We start from the raw sequence: 19,053 nt of genomic DNA on the forward strand, positions 1-19,053 counted from the left end.
TTCCAACATAGGGTCTCTACTCCCTAGTTGATTTTATTTTAGACATAGGTTCTTCACTCTCTAGTCGCCCTTTTCAACATTGGGTATCCACTCCCTAGTTGATTTTATTTTAGACATAGGGTGTCCACTCCCTAGTCGTCCTTTCAAACATAAGGTTTCCACTCCCTAGTTTATTTTATTTTAGACATAGGTTCTCCACTCCCTAGTCGTCCTTTTCAACATAAGGTATACACTTCCTAGTTGATTCTATTTTAGACATAGGGTATCCACTCCCTAGTCGCTTTTCCTATATAGGGCCTCCACTCCATAGCTGATTTTATTTTTAGACATAAGGTCTCCACTCCCTAGTCGCCTTTTCCAACATAGTGTCTCCACTCTCTAGTTGATTTTATTTAAGATATAGGGTCTCCACTCCCTACTTGATTTTATTTTAGAAATAGGGTCTCCACTCCCTAGTCGCCCTTTTCAACATATGGTATCGACTCCCTAGTTGATTTTATTTTAGACATAGGTTCTCCACTCCCTAGTCGTCTTTTCCAACATATGGTCTCCACTCCCTAGTTGATTTTATTTTAGGCATAGGGTCTCCACTACGTATTCGCCCTTTTCAACATAGGGTATCCACTCCCTAGCTGATTCTATTTTAGATATATTCTCTTCACTCCCTAGTCGCTTTTCCAACATAGAGTCTCCACTCCCTAGTTGATTTTATTTTAGACATAGCATCTCCACTCCCTAGTTGTCTTTTCCAACATAGGATCTCCACTCCCTTGTTTTCCTTTTCAACATAGGGTCTCCACTCCCTAGTCGGCCTTTTCAACATTGGGTATCCACTCTCTAGTTAATTCTATTTTAGACATAGGGTCTCCACTCCCTAGTCGATTTTCCCACATAGGGTCTCCACTCCATAATTGATATTATTTTTAGACATAAGGTCTCCACTCCCTAGTCGTCTTTTCCAACATAGGGTATCCACTCCCTAGTTGATTTTATTTTAGACATAGGGTCTCCATTCCCTTGTTATCTTTTCCAACATAGGATCTCCACTCCCTACTTGATTTTATTTTAGAAATAGGGTCTCCACTCCCTAGTCGCCATTTTCAACATATGGTATCCACTCCCTAGTTGATTTTATTTTAGAGATAGGGTCTCCACTCCCTAGTTGCTTTTATTTTAGACATAGGGTCTCCACTACCTATTTGCCCCTTTCAACAAAGGGTATCCACTCTCTCGCTGATTCTATTTTAGACATAGAGTCTCCACTCCCTAGTCTCTTTTCCAACATAGGATCTTCTCTCCCTACTTGATTTTATTTTAGACATAGGGTCTCCACTCCCTAGTCGCCCTTTTCAACATATGGTATCCACTCCCTAGTTCATTTTACTTTAGACATAGGGTCTTCACTCCCTAGTCGTCTTTTCCAACATAGGGTCTCCACTCCCTAGTTGATTTTATTTTAGACAATGGGTCTCCACTACCTATTCGACCTTTTCAACATTGGGTATCCACTCTCTAGTTGATTCTATTTTAGACATAGGATCTCCACTCTCTAGTCTCTTTTCCAACATAGGGTCTCCACTCCCTAGTCGTCCTTTCCAACATAGGGTCTCCGCTCCCTAGTTGATTTTATTTTAGACATAGGGTCTTCACTCCCTAGTCGCCCTTTTTCAACAATGGGTATCCACTCCCTAGTTAATTTTATTTTAGACAGAGGGTCTCCACTCCCTAGTCGCCCTTTTCAACATTGGGTATCCACTCCCTAGTTGATTTTATTTTAGACATAGGATCTCCACTCCCTTGTTGTCTTTTCCTACATATGATCTCAACTCCCTAGTCTTTCTTTTCAACATAGGGTCTCCACTCCCTAGTCTTCCTTTTCAACATAGGGTATCTATTCTCTAGTTGATTCTATTTTAGACATAGGGTCTCCACTCCCTAGTCGTTTTTCTATCAGAGGGTCTCCACTCCATAGTTGATTTTATTTTTAGAGATAAGATCTCCACTCCCTCGTCGTCTTTTCCAACATAGGGTCTCCACTCCCTAGTTGATTTTATTTTAGACATAGGGTCTCCACTCCCTATTTGTCTTTTCCAACATAGGATCTCCACTCCCTACTAGATTTTATTTTAGACATAGGTTCTTCACTCCCTAGTCGCCCTTTTCAACATTGGGTATCCTCTCCCTCGTTGATTTAATTTTAGACATAGGGTCTCCACTCCCTAGTCATCCTTTCCAACATAGGGTCTCCACTCCCTAGTTGATTTTATTTTAGACATAGGCTCTCCACTCCCTAGTCGTCTTTCCCAACATAGTGTCTCCACTCCCTAGTTGATTTTATTTTAGACATAGGGTCTCCACTACCTATTCGCCTTTTTCAACTTAGGGTATCCACTCCCTCGCTGATTCAGTTTTAGACATAGGGTCTCCGCTCCCTAGTCTCTTTTCCAACATAGGGTCTCCACTCCCTAGTCTCTTTTCCAAATAGGGTCTCTACTCTCTAGTTTATTTTATTTTAGACATAGTGTCTCCATTCCCTAGTGTTCTTTTCCAACATAGGGTCTCCACTCCCTAGTTAATTTTATTTTAGACATAGGTTCTCCACTCCCTATTCATCTTTTTTAACATAGGGTATACACTCTCTAGTTGATTCTATTTTAGACATAGGGTCTCCACTCCATATTCGCTTTTCCAACATAGGGTCTCCACTCCATAGTTGATTTTATTTTTAAACATAAGGTCTCTACTCCCTAGTAGTCTTTTCCAACATAGGGTCTCCACTCCCTAGTTGATTTTATTTTAGACATAGGGTCTCCACTCCCTAGTTGTCTTTCCTAACATACGATCTCCACTTCTACTTAATTTTATTTTAGACATAGGGTCTCCACTCCCCAGTCGCCCTTTTCAACATATGGTATCCACTCCCTAGTTTATTTTATTTTAGACATAGGGTCTCCATTCCATTATTGTCTTTTCCAACATAGGGTCTCCACCCCCTAATTGATTTTATTTCAGACATAGGGTCTTCACTCCCTTGTCGCCCTTTTCAACATTGGGTTTCCACTCCCTAGTTGATTTTATTTTAGACATAGGGTCTCCACTCCCTAGTCTGTTTTCCAACATAGGGTCTCCACTCCATAGTTGATTTTTTTTTAGACATAAGGTCTCCACTCCCTAGTCGTCTTTTCCAACATAGGGTCTCCACTCCCTAGTATATTTTATTTTAGACATAGGGTCTCCACTCCCTACTTGTCTTTTCCAACACAGGATCTCCTCTCCCTACTTGATTTTATTTTAGACATAGGGTCTCCACTCCCTAGTCGCCATTTTCAACATTTGGTATCCACTCCCTAGTTGATTTTATTTTAGACATAGGGTCTCCACTCCCTAGTCGTCTTTTCCAACATAGGGTCTCCACTCCCTAGTTGCATTTATTTTAGACATAGTGTATCTACTACTTATTCGCCCTTTTCAACATAGGGCATTCACTCCCTCGCTGATTCTATTTTAGACATAGGATTTCCACTCCCTAGTCTCTTTACCAACATAGGATCTCCTCCCCCTACTTGATTTTATTTTAGACATAGGGACTCCACTCCCTAGTCGTCTTTTGCAACATAAGGTCTCCACTCCCTAGTTGATTTTATTTTAGACATAGGGTCTCCACTACCTATTCGACCTTTTCAACATAGGGTATCCACTCCCTATCTGATTCTATGTTAAACATAGGGTCTCCACTACCTAGTCGTTTTTCCAACATAGGGTCTCCACTCCCTAGTCTCTTTTCCGACATAGGGTCTCCAGTCCTTTGTTGATTTTATTTTAGATATAGGGTCTCCACTCCCTAGTCGCTTTTCCAACATAGGGTCTTCACTCCCTAGTTGATTTTATTTTAGACATAGGGTCTTCACTCTCTAGTCGCCCTTTTTAACATTGGGTATCCACTCCCTAGTTGTCCTTTCCAACATAGGTCTCCACTCCCCAGTTGATTTTATTTTAGACATAGGGTCTTCACTCCCTAGTCGCCCTTTTCAACAATGGGTGTCCACTCCCTAGTTGATTTTATTTTAGACATAGGGTCTCCAATACCTAGGCGCCCTTTTCAACATTGGGTTTCCACTCCATAGTCGATTTTATTTTAGACATAGGATCTCCACTCCCTAGTTGTCTTTTCCAACATAGGATCTCCACTCCCTAGTCTTCCTTTTAAACATATGGTATCTATTCTCTAGTTGATTCTATTTTAGACATAGGGTCTCCACTCCCTAGTCCCTTCTCAATCTTAGGGTCTCCACTCCATAGTTGATTTTATTTTTAGATATAAGGTCTCCACTCCCTAGTCGTCTTTTCCAACATAGGGTCTCCACTCCCTAGTTGATTTTATTTTAGACATAGGGTCTCCACTCCCTAGTCGCCCTTTTCAACATATGGTATCCACTCCCTAGTTGATTTTATTTTAGACATAGGATCTCCACTCTCTAGTTGATTTTATTTTAGACATAGGGTCTCCACTACCTATTCGCCCTTTTCAACATAGGGTATCCACTCCCTAGCAGATTCTATTTTAGACATAGGGTCTCCACTCCCTAGTCTCTTTTCCAACATAGGGTCTCCACTCCCTAGTCTCTTTTCCAACATAAGGTCTCCATTCCCTAGTTTATTTTATTTTAGACATAGGGTCTCCATTCCACAGTCGTCTTTTCCAACATAGGGTCTCCACTCCCTAATTGAATTTATTTTAGACATAGGGTCTTCACTTCCTAGTCGCCCTTTTCAACATTGGGTATCCACACCCTAGTTGATTTTATTTTAGACATAGGGTCTCCACTCCCTAGTCGTCCTTTCCAACGTAGGGTCTCTACTTCCTAGTTGAATTTATTTTAGACATAGGGTCTTCACTCTCTAGTCGCCCTTTTCAACATAGGGTATCCACTCCCTCGTTGATTCTATTTTAGACATAGGGTCTCCACTACCTATTCGCCCTTTTCAACATAGGGTATCCACTCCCTCGCTGATTCTATTTTAGACATAGGGTCTCCACTCCCTAGTCTCTTTTCCAAGATAGTGTCTCCACTCCTTATTCTCTTTTCCAACATAGGGTCTCCACTCTCTAGTTTATTTTATTTTAGACATAGGGTCTCCATTCCCTAGTCATCTTTTCCAACATAGGGTCTCCACTCCCTAGTTGATTTTATTTTAGACATAGGTTCTCCACTCCCTAGTATTCCTTTTCAACATAGGGTATACACTCTCTAGTTGATGCTATTTTAGACATAGGGTCTCCACTCCCTAGTTGCTTTTCCAACATAGTGTCTCCACTTCATTGTTGTTTTTATTTTTAGACATAAGGTCTCCACTCCCTAGTCGTCTTTTCCAACATAGGGGCTCCACTTCCTAGTTGATTTTATTTTAGACATAGGGTCTCCACTCCCTAGTAGTCTTTTCCAACATAGGACCTCCACTCCTACTTGATTTTATTTTAGACATAAGGACTTCACTCCCTTGTCGCCCTTTTCAACATTGGGTATCTACTCCCTAGTTGATTTTATTTTAGACATAGGGTCTCCACTCCGTAGTCGTCCTTTCACACATAGGGTCTCCACTCCCTAGTTGATTATATTTTAGACATAGGGTCTCCACTCCCTAGTCGTCTTTTCCAACAAAGGGTCTCCACACCCTAGTTGATTTTATTTTAGACATAGGGTCTCCACTACCTATTCGCCCTTTTCAACATAGGGTATCCACTCCCTCGCTGATTCTATTTTAGACATAGGGTCTCCACTCCCTAGTCTTTTTTCCAACATAGGGTCTCCTCTCCCTAGTCTCTTTTCCAACATAGGGTCTCCACTCTCTAGTTTATTTTATTTTAGACATAGGGTCTCCATTACCTAGTCGTATTTTCCTACATAGGGTCTCCACTCCCTAGTTAATTTTATTTTAGACATAGGTTCTCCACTCCCTATTCATCTTTTTTAACATAGGGTATACACTCTCTAGTTGATTCTATTTTAGACATAGGGTCTCCACTCCATATTCGCTTTTCCAACATAGGGTCTCCACTCCATAGTTGATTTTATTTTTAAACATAAGGTCTCTACTCCCTAGTAGTCTTTTCCAACATAGGGTCTCCACTCCCTAGTTGATTTTATTTTAGACATAGGGTCTCCACTACCTACTTGCCTTTTCCATCATAGGATCTCCACTTCCTACTTGATTTTATTTTAGACATAGGGTCTCTACTCCCTAGTCGCCCTTTTCAACATATGGTATCCACTCCCTAGTTGATTTTATTTTAAGACATAGGGTCTCCACTCCTTAGTCGTCTTTTCCAACATAGGGTCTCCACTCCCTAGTTGATTTTATTTTAGACATAGGGTCTCCACTACCTATTCGACCTTTTCAACATAGGGTATCCACTCCCTATCTGATTCTATGTTAAACATAGGGTCTCCACTACCTAGACTTTTTTCCAACATAGGGTCTCCACTCCCTACTCTCTTTTCCGACATAGGGTCTCCAATCCCTTGTTGATTTTATTTTAGATATAGGGTCTCCACTCCCTAGTCGCTTTTCCAACATAGGGTCTCCACTCCCTAGTTGATTTTATTTTAGACATAGGGTCTTCACTCTCTAGTCGCCCTTTTTAACATTGGGTATCCACTCCCTAGTTGTCCTCTCCAACATAGGTCTCCACTCCCCAGTTGATTTTATTTTAGACATAGGGTCTTCATTCCCTAGTTTATTTTATTTTAGACATAGGGTCTCCATTCCACAGTCGTCTTTTCCAACATAGGGTCTCCACTCCCTAATTGAATTTATTTTAGACATAGGGTCTTCACTTCCTAGTCGCCCTTTTCAACATTGGGTATCCACACCCTAGTTGATTTTATTTTAGACATAGGGTCTCCACTCCCTAGTCGTCCTTTCCAACGTAGGGTCTCTACTTCCTAGTTGAATTTATTTTAGACATAGGGTCTTCACTCTCTAGTCGCCCTTTTCAACATAGGGTATCCACTCCCTCGTTGATTCTATTTTAGACATAGGGTCTCCACTACCTATTCGCCCTTTTCAACATAGGGTATCCACTCCCTCGCTGATTCTATTTTAGACATAGGGTCTCCACTCCCTAGTCTCTTTTCCAAGATAGTGTCTCCACTCCTTATTCTCTTTTCCAACATAGGGTCTCCACTCTCTAGTTTATTTTATTTTAGACATAGGGTCTCCATTCCCTAGTCATCTTTTCCAACATAGGGTCTCCACTCCCTAGTTGATTTTATTTTAGACATAGGTTCTCCACTCCCTAGTATTCCTTTTCAACATAGGGTATACACTCTCTAGTTGATGCTATTTTAGACATAGGGTCTCCACTCCCTAGTTGCTTTTCCAACATAGTGTCTCCACTTCATTGTTGTTTTTATTTTTAGACATAAGGTCTCCACTCCCTAGTCGTCTTTTCCAACATAGGGGCTCCACTTCCTAGTTGATTTTATTTTAGACATAGGGTCTCCACTCCCTAGTAGTCTTTTCCAACATAGGACCTCCACTCCTACTTGATTTTATTTTAGACATAAGGACTTCACTCCCTTGTCGCCCTTTTCAACATTGGGTATCTACTCCCTAGTTGATTTTATTTTAGACATAGGGTCTCCACTCCGTAGTCGTCCTTTCACACATAGGGTCTCCACTCCCTAGTTGATTATATTTTAGACATAGGGTCTCCACTCCCTAGTCGTCTTTTCCAACAAAGGGTCTCCACACCCTAGTTGATTTTATTTTAGACATAGGGTCTCCACTACCTATTCGCCCTTTTCAACATAGGGTATCCACTCCCTCGCTGATTCTATTTTAGACATAGGGTCTCCACTCCCTAGTCTTTTTTCCAACATAGGGTCTCCTCTCCCTAGTCTCTTTTCCAACATAGGGTCTCCACTCTCTAGTTTATTTTATTTTAGACATAGGGTCTCCATTACCTAGTCGTATTTTCCTACATAGGGTCTCCACTCCCTAGTTAATTTTATTTTAGACATAGGTTCTCCACTCCCTATTCATCTTTTTTAACATAGGGTATACACTCTCTAGTTGATTCTATTTTAGACATAGGGTCTCCACTCCATATTCGCTTTTCCAACATAGGGTCTCCACTCCATAGTTGATTTTATTTTTAAACATAAGGTCTCTACTCCCTAGTAGTCTTTTCCAACATAGGGTCTCCACTCCCTAGTTGATTTTATTTTAGACATAGGGTCTCCACTACCTACTTGCCTTTTCCATCATAGGATCTCCACTTCCTACTTGATTTTATTTTAGACATAGGGTCTCTACTCCCTAGTCGCCCTTTTCAACATATGGTATCCACTCCCTAGTTGATTTTATTTTAAGACATAGGGTCTCCACTCCTTAGTCGTCTTTTCCAACATAGGGTCTCCACTCCCTAGTTGATTTTATTTTAGACATAGGGTCTCCACTACCTATTCGACCTTTTCAACATAGGGTATCCACTCCCTATCTGATTCTATGTTAAACATAGGGTCTCCACTACCTAGACTTTTTTCCAACATAGGGTCTCCACTCCCTACTCTCTTTTCCGACATAGGGTCTCCAATCCCTTGTTGATTTTATTTTAGATATAGGGTCTCCACTCCCTAGTCGCTTTTCCAACATAGGGTCTCCACTCCCTAGTTGATTTTATTTTAGACATAGGGTCTTCACTCTCTAGTCGCCCTTTTTAACATTGGGTATCCACTCCCTAGTTGTCCTCTCCAACATAGGTCTCCACTCCCCAGTTGATTTTATTTTAGACATAGGGTCTTCACTCCCTAGTCGCCCTTTTCAACAATGGGTGTCCACTCCCTAGTTGATTTTATTTTAGACATAGGGTCTCCAATCCCTAGTCGCCCTTTTCAACATTGGGTATCCACGCCCTAGTTGATTTTATTTTAGACATAGGATCTCCACTCCCTAGTTGTCTTTTCCAACATAGGATCTCCACTCCCTTGTCTTCCTTTTAAACATATGGTATCTATTCTCTTGTTGATTCTATTTTAGACATAGGGTCTCCACTCCATATTCGCTTTTCCAATATAGGGTCTCCACTCCATAGTTGATTTTATTTTTAAACATAAGGTCTCCACTCCCTAGTCGTCTTTTCCAACATAGGGTCTCCACTCCCTAGTTGATTTTATTTTTAGACATAAGGTCTCCACTCCCTAGTCGTCTTATCCAACATAGGGTCTCCACTCCCTAGTTGATTTTATTTTAGACATAGGGTCTCCACTACCTACTTGCCTTTTCCATCATAGGATCTCCACTTCCTACTTGATTTTATTTTAGACATAGGGTCTCTACTCCCTAGTCGCCCTTTTCAACATATGGTATCCACTCCCTAGTTGATTTTATTTTAAGACATAGGGTCTCCACTCCTTAGTCGTCTTTTCCAACATAGGGTCTCCACTCCTTAGTCGTCTTTTCCAACATAGGGTCTCCACTCCCTAGTTGATTTTTTTAGACATAGGGTCTCCACTACCTATTCGCCCTTTTCAACATAGGGCATCTACTCCATAGCTGGTTCTATTTTAGACATAGCGTCACCACTCCCTAATCTCTTTTCCAACATAGGGTCTCCACTCCCTAGTCTCTTTTCCAACATAGGGTCTCCACTCCCTAGTCTCTTTTCCAACATAGGGTCTCCACTCCCTAGTTTAATTTATTTTACACATAGGGTCTCCATTCCATAGTCGTCTTTTCCAACATAGGGTCTCCACTCCCGAGTAGATTTTATTTTACACATAGGGTCTTCACTCCCTAGTCGCCCTTTTCAATATTGTGTAACCACTCCCTAGTTTATTTTATTTTAGACATAGGGTCTGCACTCCCTAGTCGGACTTTTCAACATTGGGTATCCACTCCCTAGTTGATTTTATTTTAGACATAGGGTCTCCACTCCCTAGTCGCCCTTTTCAACATATGCTATCTACTCCCTAGTAGATTTTCTTTTAGACATAGGGTCTCCACTCCCTAGTTGCTCTTTTCAACATATGCTATCCACTCCCTAGTAGATTTTCTTTTAGACATAGGGTCTCCACTCCCTAGTCTCTTTTCCAACATAGGGTATCCACTCCCTAGTTGATTTTATTTTAGACTTAGGTTCTTCACTCTCTAGTCGCCCTTTTCAACATTGGGTATCCACTCCCTAGTTGATTTTATTTTAGACATAGGGTCTCCACTCCCTAGTCGTTCTTTCCAACATAGGGTCTCCACTCCTTAGTTAATTTTATTTTAGACATAGGTTCTCCACTCCCTACTTGATTTTATTTTAGACATAGGGTCTCCACTCCCTAGTTGTCGTTTCCAACATATGATCTCCACTCCCTACTTGATTTTCTTTTAGACATAGGGTCTCCACTCCCTAGTCTCTTTTCTAACATAGGGTCTCCACTCCCTAGTTGATTTTATTTTAGACATAGGTTCTTCACTCTCTAGTCGCCCTTTTCAACATTGGGTATCCACTCCCTAGTTGATTTTATTTTAGACATAGGGTCTCCACTCCCTAGTCGTCCTTTCCAACATAGGGTCTCCACTCCCTAGTTGATTTTATTTTAGACATAGGTTCTCCACTCCCTAATTGATTTTATTTTAAACATAGGGTCTCCACTCCCTAGTTGTCGTTTCCAACATATGATCTCCACTCCCTACTTGATTTTCTTTTAGACATAGGGTCTCCACTCCCTAGTCGCCCTTTTCAACATATGGTATCTACTCCCTAGTTGATTTTATTTTTGATATAGGGTCTCCACTCCCTAGTCGTCTTTTCCAATATAGGGTCTCCATTCCCTAGTTGATTTTATTTTAGACATAGGGTCTCTACTCCCTACTTGATTTTATTTTATACATAGGGCCTCCTCTCCCTAGTCGCCCTTTTCAACATATGATATCCACTCCCTAGTTGATTTTATTTTAGACATAGGGTCTCCACTCCCTAGTTGATTTTATTTTAGACATAGGGTCTCCACTACCTATTCGCCCTTTTCAACATAGGGTATCCACTCTCTAGTTGAAACTATTTTAGACATAGTGTCTCCACTCCCTACTCTATTTTCCAACATAGGGTCTCCACTCCCTAGTCTCTTTTCCAACATAGGGTCTCCATTCCCTAGTTTATTTTATTTTATACATAGGGTCTCCATTCCCTAGTCGTCTTTTCCAACATAGGGTTTCCACTCTCTAGTTGAGTTTATTTTAGACATAGGGTCTCCACTCCCTATTCGCCATTTTCAACATAGGGTATCCACTCCCTAGTTGATTTTATTTTAGACATAGGGTCTCCACTCCCAAGTAGCCTTTTCCAACATATGGATTCCACTCCCTATTTCATTTTATTTTAGACATGAGGTCTCCACTCCCTCGTCGCCCTTTTCAACATAGGGTATCCACTCACTAGTTGATTCTATTTTAGACTTATGATCTCTACTCCCTAGTCTCTTTTCCAACATAGGGTCTCCACTCCCTAGTTGATTTTATATTTAGACATAAGGTCTCCACTCCTTAGTTGATTTTCTTTTAGACATAAGGTCTCCATTCCCTCGTCGTCCTTTTCAACATAGGGACTCCACTCCCTAGTTGATTTTATTTTAGACATAGGATCTCCACACCCCAGTCTCTTTTCCAACATAGAGTCTTCACTCCCTTGTTGATTTTATTTTAGAAATAGGGGCTCCACTCGCTAGTCGCCTTTTCCAACATAAGGTATCCATTCCCTAGTTGAAATTATTTTAGACATTGGGTCTCCACTCCCTAATCTCCTTTCCAACATAGAGTATTCAATCCATAGTTGATTTGATCTTAAATGCATGGTACATGACTCCCTTATATCTTTGCCAATATAGGGTATCCCAATCCTTGATCACATTATCCCAACATAAGGTACACCAATCCTTAGTTGAAACATCCTTTTGACAATAAAGGAACACCATCCAAAAAAAAATAAAAGCATGACTGTTTCGGGTTACACTCTCTAGTTGATGATTTTTAGACATAGGGTTCCATTCCCTAGTTGCTTTTCCAACATAGGGTCTCCACTCCCTAGTTGATGATTATTTTAGACATAGGGTCTCCACTCCCTAGTCTACCTTTCCAACATAGGGTCTCCACTCCCTAGTTGATGATTATTTTAGAGATAGGGTCTCCACTCCCTAGTTGCTTTTATTTTAGACATAGGGTCTCCACTACCTATTTGCCCCTTTCAACAAAGGGTATCCACTCTCTCGCTGATTCTATTTTAGACATAGAGTCTCCACTCCCTAGTCTCTTTTCCAACATAGGATCTTCTCTCCCTACTTGATTTTATTTTAGACATAGGGTCTCCACTCCCTAGTCGCCCTTTTCAACATATGGTATCCACTCCCTAGTTCATTTTACTTTAGACATAGGGTCTTCACTCCCTAGTCGTCTTTTCCAACATAGGGTCTCCACTCCCTAGTTGATTTTATTTTAGACAATGGGTCTCCACTACCTATTCGACCTTTTCAACATTGGGTATCCACTCTCTAGTTGATTCTATTTTAGACATAGGATCTCCACTCTCTAGTCTCTTTTCCAACATAGGGTCTCCACTCCCTAGTCGTCCTTTCCAACATAGGGTCTCCGCTCCCTAGTTGATTTTATTTTAGACATAGGGTCTTCACTCCCTAGTCGCCCTTTTTCAACAATGGGTATCCACTCCCTAGTTAATTTTATTTTAGACAGAGGGTCTCCACTCCCTAGTCGCCCTTTTCAACATTGGGTATCCACTCCCTAGTTGATTTTATTTTAGACATAGGATCTCCACTCCCTTGTTGTCTTTTCCTACATATGATCTCAACTCCCTAGTCTTTCTTTTCAACATAGGGTCTCCACTCCCTAGTCTTCCTTTTCAACATAGGGTATCTATTCTCTAGTTGATTCTATTTTAGACATAGGGTCTCCACTCCCTAGTCGTTTTTCTATCAGAGGGTCTCCACTCCATAGTTGATTTTATTTTTAGAGATAAGATCTCCACTCCCTCGTCGTCTTTTCCAACATAGGGTCTCCACTCCCTAGTTGATTTTATTTTAGACATAGGGTCTCCACTCCCTATTTGTCTTTTCCAACATAGGATCTCCACTCCCTACTAGATTTTATTTTAGACATAGGTTCTTCACTCCCTAGTCGCCCTTTTCAACATTGGGTATCCTCTCCCTCGTTGATTTAATTTTAGACATAGGGTCTCCACTCCCTAGTCATCCTTTCCAACATAGGGTCTCCACTCCCTAGTTGATTTTATTTTAGACATAGGCTCTCCACTCCCTAGTCGTCTTTCCCAACATAGTGTCTCCACTCCCTAGTTGATTTTATTTTAGACATAGGGTCTCCACAACCTATTCGCCTTTTTCAACTTAGGGTATCCACTCCCTCGCTGATTCAGTTTTAGACATAGGGTCTCCGCTCCCTAGTCTCTTTTCCAACATAGGGTCTCCACTCCCTAGTCTCTTTTCCAAATAGGGTCTCTACTCTCTAGTTTATTTTATTTTAGACATAGTGTCTCCATTCCCTAGTGTTCTTTTCCAACATAGGGTCTCCACTCCCTAGTTAATTTTATTTTAGACATAGGTTCTCCACTCCCTATTCATCTTTTTTAACATAGGGTATACACTCTCTAGTTGATTCTATTTTAGACATAGGGTCTCCACTCCATATTCGCTTTTCCAACATAGGGTCTCCACTCCATAGTTGATTTTATTTTTAAACATAAGGTCTCTACTCCCTAGTAGTCTTTTCCAACATAGGGTCTCCACTCCCTAGTTGATTTTATTTTAGACATAGGGTCTCCACTCCCTAGTTGTCTTTCCTAACATACGATCTCCACTTCTACTTAATTTTATTTTAGACATAGGGTCTCCACTCCCCAGTCGCCCTTTTCAACATATGGTATCCACTCCCTAGTTTATTTTATTTTAGACATAGGGTCTCCATTCCATTATTGTCTTTTCCAACATAGGGTCTCCACCCCCTAATTGATTTTATTTCAGACATAGGGTCTTCATTCCCTTGTCGCCCTTTTCAACATTGGGTTTCCACTCCCTAGTAGATTTTATTTTAGACATAGGGTCTCCACTCCCTAGTCTGTTTTCCAACATAGGGTCTCCACTCCATAGTTGATTTTTTTTTAGACATAAGGTCTCCACTCCCTAGTCGTCTTTTCCAACATAGGGTCTCCACTCCCTAGTATATTTTATTTTAGACATAGGGTCTCCACTCCCTACTTGTCTTTTCCAACATAGGATCTCCTCTCCCTACTTGATTTTATTTTAGACATAGGGTCTCCACTCCCTAGTCGCCATTTTCAACATTTGGTATCCACTCCCTAGTTGATTTTATTTTAGACATAGGGTCTCCACTCCCTAGTCGTCTTTTCCAACATAGGGTCTCCACTCCCTAGTTGCTTTTATTTTAGACATAGTGTATCTACTACTTATTCGCCCTTTTCAATATAGGGCATTCACTCCCTCGCTAATTCTATTTTAGACATAGGATTTCCACTCCCTAGTCTCTTTACCAACATAGGATCTCCTCCCCCTACTTGATTTTATTTTAGACATAGGGACTCCACTCCCTAGTCGTCTTTTGCAACATAAGGTCTCCACTCCCTAGTTGATTTTATTTTAGACATAGGGTCTCCACTACCTATTCGACCTTTTCAACATAGGGTATCCACTCCCTATCTGATTCTATGTTAAACATAGGGTCTCCACTACCTAGTCGTTTTTCCAACATAGGGTCTCCACTCCCTAGTCTCTTTTCCGACATAGGGTCTCCAATCCCTTGTTGATTTTATTTTAGATATAGGGTCTCCACTCCCTAGTCGCTTTTCCAACATAGGGTCTCCACTCCCTAGTTGATTTTATTTTAGACATAGGGTCTTCACTCTCTAGTCGCCCTTTTTAACATTGGGTATCCACTCCCTAGTTGTCCTTTCCAACATAGGTCTCCACTCCCCAGTTGATTTTATTTTAGACATAGGGTCTTCACTCCCTAGTCGCCCTTTTCAACAATGGGTGTCCACTCCCTAGTTGATTTTATTTTAGACATAGGGTCTCCAATACCTAGGCGCCCTTTTCAACATTGGGTTTCCACTCCATAGTCGATTTTATTTTAGACATAGGATCTCCACTCCCTAGTTGTCTTTTCCAACATAGGATCTCCACTCCCTAGTCTTCCTTTTAAACATATGGTATCTATTCTCTAGTTGATTCTATTTTAGACATAGGGTCTCCACTCCCTAGTCCCTTCTCTATCTTAGGGTCTCCACTCCATAGTTGATTTTATTTATAGATATAAGGTCTCCACTCCCTAGTCGTCTTTTCCAACATAGGGTCTCCACACCCTAGTTGATTTAATTTTAGACATAGGGTCTCCACTCCCTAGTTGTCTTTTCCGACATATGATCTCCACTCCCTACTTGATTTTATTTTAGACATAGGGTCTCCACTCCCTAGTCGCCCTTTTCAACATATGGTATCCACTCCCTAGTTGATTTTATTTTAGACATAGGATCTCCACTCTCTAGTTGATTTTATTTTAGACATAGGGTCTCCACTACCTATTCGCCCTTTTCAACATAGGGTATCCACTCCCTAGCAGATTCTATTTTAGACATAGGGTCTCCACTCCCTAGTCTCTTTTCCAACATAGGGTCTCCACTCCCTAGTCTCTTTTCCAACATAAGGTCTCCATTCCCTAGTTTATTTTATTTTAGACATAGGGTCTCCATTCCACAGTCGTCTTTTCCAACATAGGGTCTCCACTCCCTAATTGAATTTATTTTAGACATAGGGTCTTCACTTCCTAGTCGCCCTTTTCAACATTGGGTATCCACACCCTAGTTGATTTTATTTTAGACATAGGGTCTCCACTCCCTAGTCGTCCTTTCCAACGTAGGGTCTCTACTTCCTAGTTGAATTTATTTTAGACATAGGGTCTTCACTCTCTAGTCGCCCTTTTCAACATAGGGTATCCACTCCCTCGTTGATTCTATTTTAGACATAGGGTCTCCACTACCTATTCGCCCTTTTCAACATAGGGTATCCACTCCCTCGCTGATTCTATTTTAGACATAGGGTCTCCACTCCCCAGTCTCTTTTCCAAGATAGTGTCTCCACTCCTTATTCTCTTTTCCAACATAGGGTCTCCACTCTCTAGTTTATTTTATTTTAGACATAGGGTCTCCATTCCCTAGTCATCTTTTCCAACATAGGGTCTCCACTCCCTAGTTGATTTTATTTTAGACATAGGTTCTCCACTCCCTAGTATTCCTTTTCAACATAGGGTATACACTCTCTAGTTGATGCTATTTTAGACATAGGGTCTCCACTCCCTAGTTGCTTTTCCAACATAGTGTCTCCACTTCATTGTTGTTTTTATTTTTAGACATAAGGTCTCCACTCCCTAGTCGTCTTTTCCAACATAGGGGCTCCACTTCCTAGTTGATTTTATTTTAGACATAGGGTCTCCACTCCCTAGTAGTCTTTTCCAACATAGGACCTCCACTCCTACTTGATTTTATTTTAGACATAAGGACTTCACTCCCTTGTCGCCCTTTTCAACATTGGGTATCTACTCCCTAGTTGATTTTATTTTAGACATAGGGTCTCCACTCCGTAGTCGTCCTTTCACACATAGGGTCTCCACTCCCTAGTTGATTATATTTTAGACATAGGGTCTCCACTCCCTAGTCGTCTTTTCCAACAAAGGGTCTCCACACCCTAGTTGATTTTATTTTAGACATAGGGTCTCCACTACCTATTCGCCCTTTTCAACATAGGGTATCCACTCCCTCGCTGATTCTATTTTAGACATAGGGTCTCCACTCCCTAGTCTTTTTTCCAACATAGGGTCTCCTCTCCCTAGTCTCTTTTCCAACATAGGGTCTCCACTCTCTAGTTTATTTTATTTTAGACATAGGGTCTCCATTACCTAGTCGTATTTTCCTACATAGGGTCTCCACTCCCTAGTTAATTTTATTTTAGACATAGGTTCTCCACTCCCTATTCATCTTTTTTAACATAGGGTATACACTCTCTAGTTGATTCTATTTTAGACATAGGGTCTCCACTCCATATTCGCTTTTCCAACATAGGGTCTCCACTCCATAGTTGATTTTATTTTTAAACATAAGGTCTCTACTCCCTAGTAGTCTTTTCCAACATAGGGTCTCCACTCCCTAGTTGATTTTATTTTAGACATAGGGTCTCCACTACCTACTTGCCTTTTCCATCATAGGATCTCCACTTCCTACTTGATTTTATTTTAGACATAGGGTCTCTACTCCCTAGTCGCCCTTTTCAACATATGGTATCCACTCCCTAGTTGATTTTATTTTAAGACATAGGGTCTCCACTCCTTAGTCGTCTTTTCCAACATAGGGTCTCCACTCCCTAGTTGATTTTATTTTAGACATAGGGTCTCCACTACCTATTCGACCTTTTCAACATAGGGTATCCACTCCCTATCTGATTCTATGTTAAACATAGGGTCTCCACTACCTAGACTTTTTTCCAACATAGGGTCTCCACTCCCTACTCTCTTTTCCGACATAGGGTCTCCAATCCCTTGTTGATTTTATTTTAGATATAGGGTCTCCACTCCCTAGTCGCTTTTCCAACATAGGGTCTCCACTCCCTAGTTGATTTTATTTTAGACATAGGGTCTTCACTCTCTAGTCGCCCTTTTTAACATTGGGTATCCACTCCCTAGTTGTCCTCTCCAACATAGGTCTCCACTCCCCAGTTGATTTTATTTTAGACATAGGGTCTTCACTCCCTAGTCGCCCTTTTCAACAATGGGTGTCCACTCCCTAGTTGATTTTATTTTAGACATAGGGTCTCCAATCCCTAGTCGCCCTTTTCAACATTGGGTATCCACTCCCTAGTTGATTTTATTTTAGACATAGGATCTCCACTCCCTAGTTGTCTTTTCCAACATAGGATCTCCACTCCCTTGTCTTCCTTTTAAACATATGGTATCTATTCTCTTGTTGATTCTATTTTAGACATAGGGTCTCCACTCCATATTCGCTTTTCCAATATAGGGTCTCCACTCCATAGTTGATTTTATTTTTAAACATAAGGTCTCCACTCCCTAGTCGTCTTTTCCAACATAGGGTCTCCACTCCCTAGTTGATTTTATTTTTAGACATAAGGTCTCCACTCCCTAGTCGTCTTATCCAACATAGGGTCTCCACTCCCTAGTTGATTTTATTTTAGACATAGGGTCTCCACACCCTAGTTGTGTTTTCCAACATAGGATCTCCACTCCCTACTTGATTTTATTTTAGACATAGGGTCTCTACTCCCTAGTCGCCCTTTTCAACATATGGTATCCACTCCCTAGTTGATTTTATTTTAAGACATAGGGTCTTCACTCCTTAGTCGTCTTTTCCAACATAGGGTCTCCACTCCTTAGTCGTCTTTTCCAACATAGGGTCTCCACTCCCTAGTTGATTTTTTTTAGACATAGGGTCTCCACTACCTATTCGCCCTTTTCAACATAGGGCATCTACTCCATAGCTGGTTCTATTTTAGACATAGCGTCACCACTCCCTAATCTCTTTTCCAACATAGGGTCTCCACTCCCTAGTCTCTTTTCCAACATAGGGTCTCCACTCCCTAGTCTCTTTTCCAACATAGGGTCTCCACTCCCTAGTTTAATTTATTTTACACATAGGGTCTCCATTCCATAGTCGTCTTTTCCAACATAGGGTCTCCACTCCCGAGTAGATTTTATTTTACACATAGGGTCTTCACTCCCTAGTCGCCCTTTTCAATATTGTGTAACCACTTCCTAGTTTATTTTATTTTAGACATAGGGTCTGCACTCCCTAGTCGGACTTTTCAACATTGGGTATCCACTCCCTAGTTGATTTTATTTTAGACATAGGGTCTCCACTCCCTAGTCGCCCTTTTCAACATATGCTATCTACTCCCTAGTAGATTTTCTTTTAGACATAGGGTCTCCACTCCCTAGTTGCTCTTTTCAACATATGCT

The sequence above is a fragment of the Nicotiana tabacum genome, chromosome 19 (assembly GCF_000715075.1).
Source record: "Nicotiana tabacum cultivar K326 chromosome 19, ASM71507v2, whole genome shotgun sequence".
NCBI lineage: Eukaryota > Viridiplantae > Streptophyta > Magnoliopsida > Solanales > Solanaceae > Nicotiana > Nicotiana tabacum.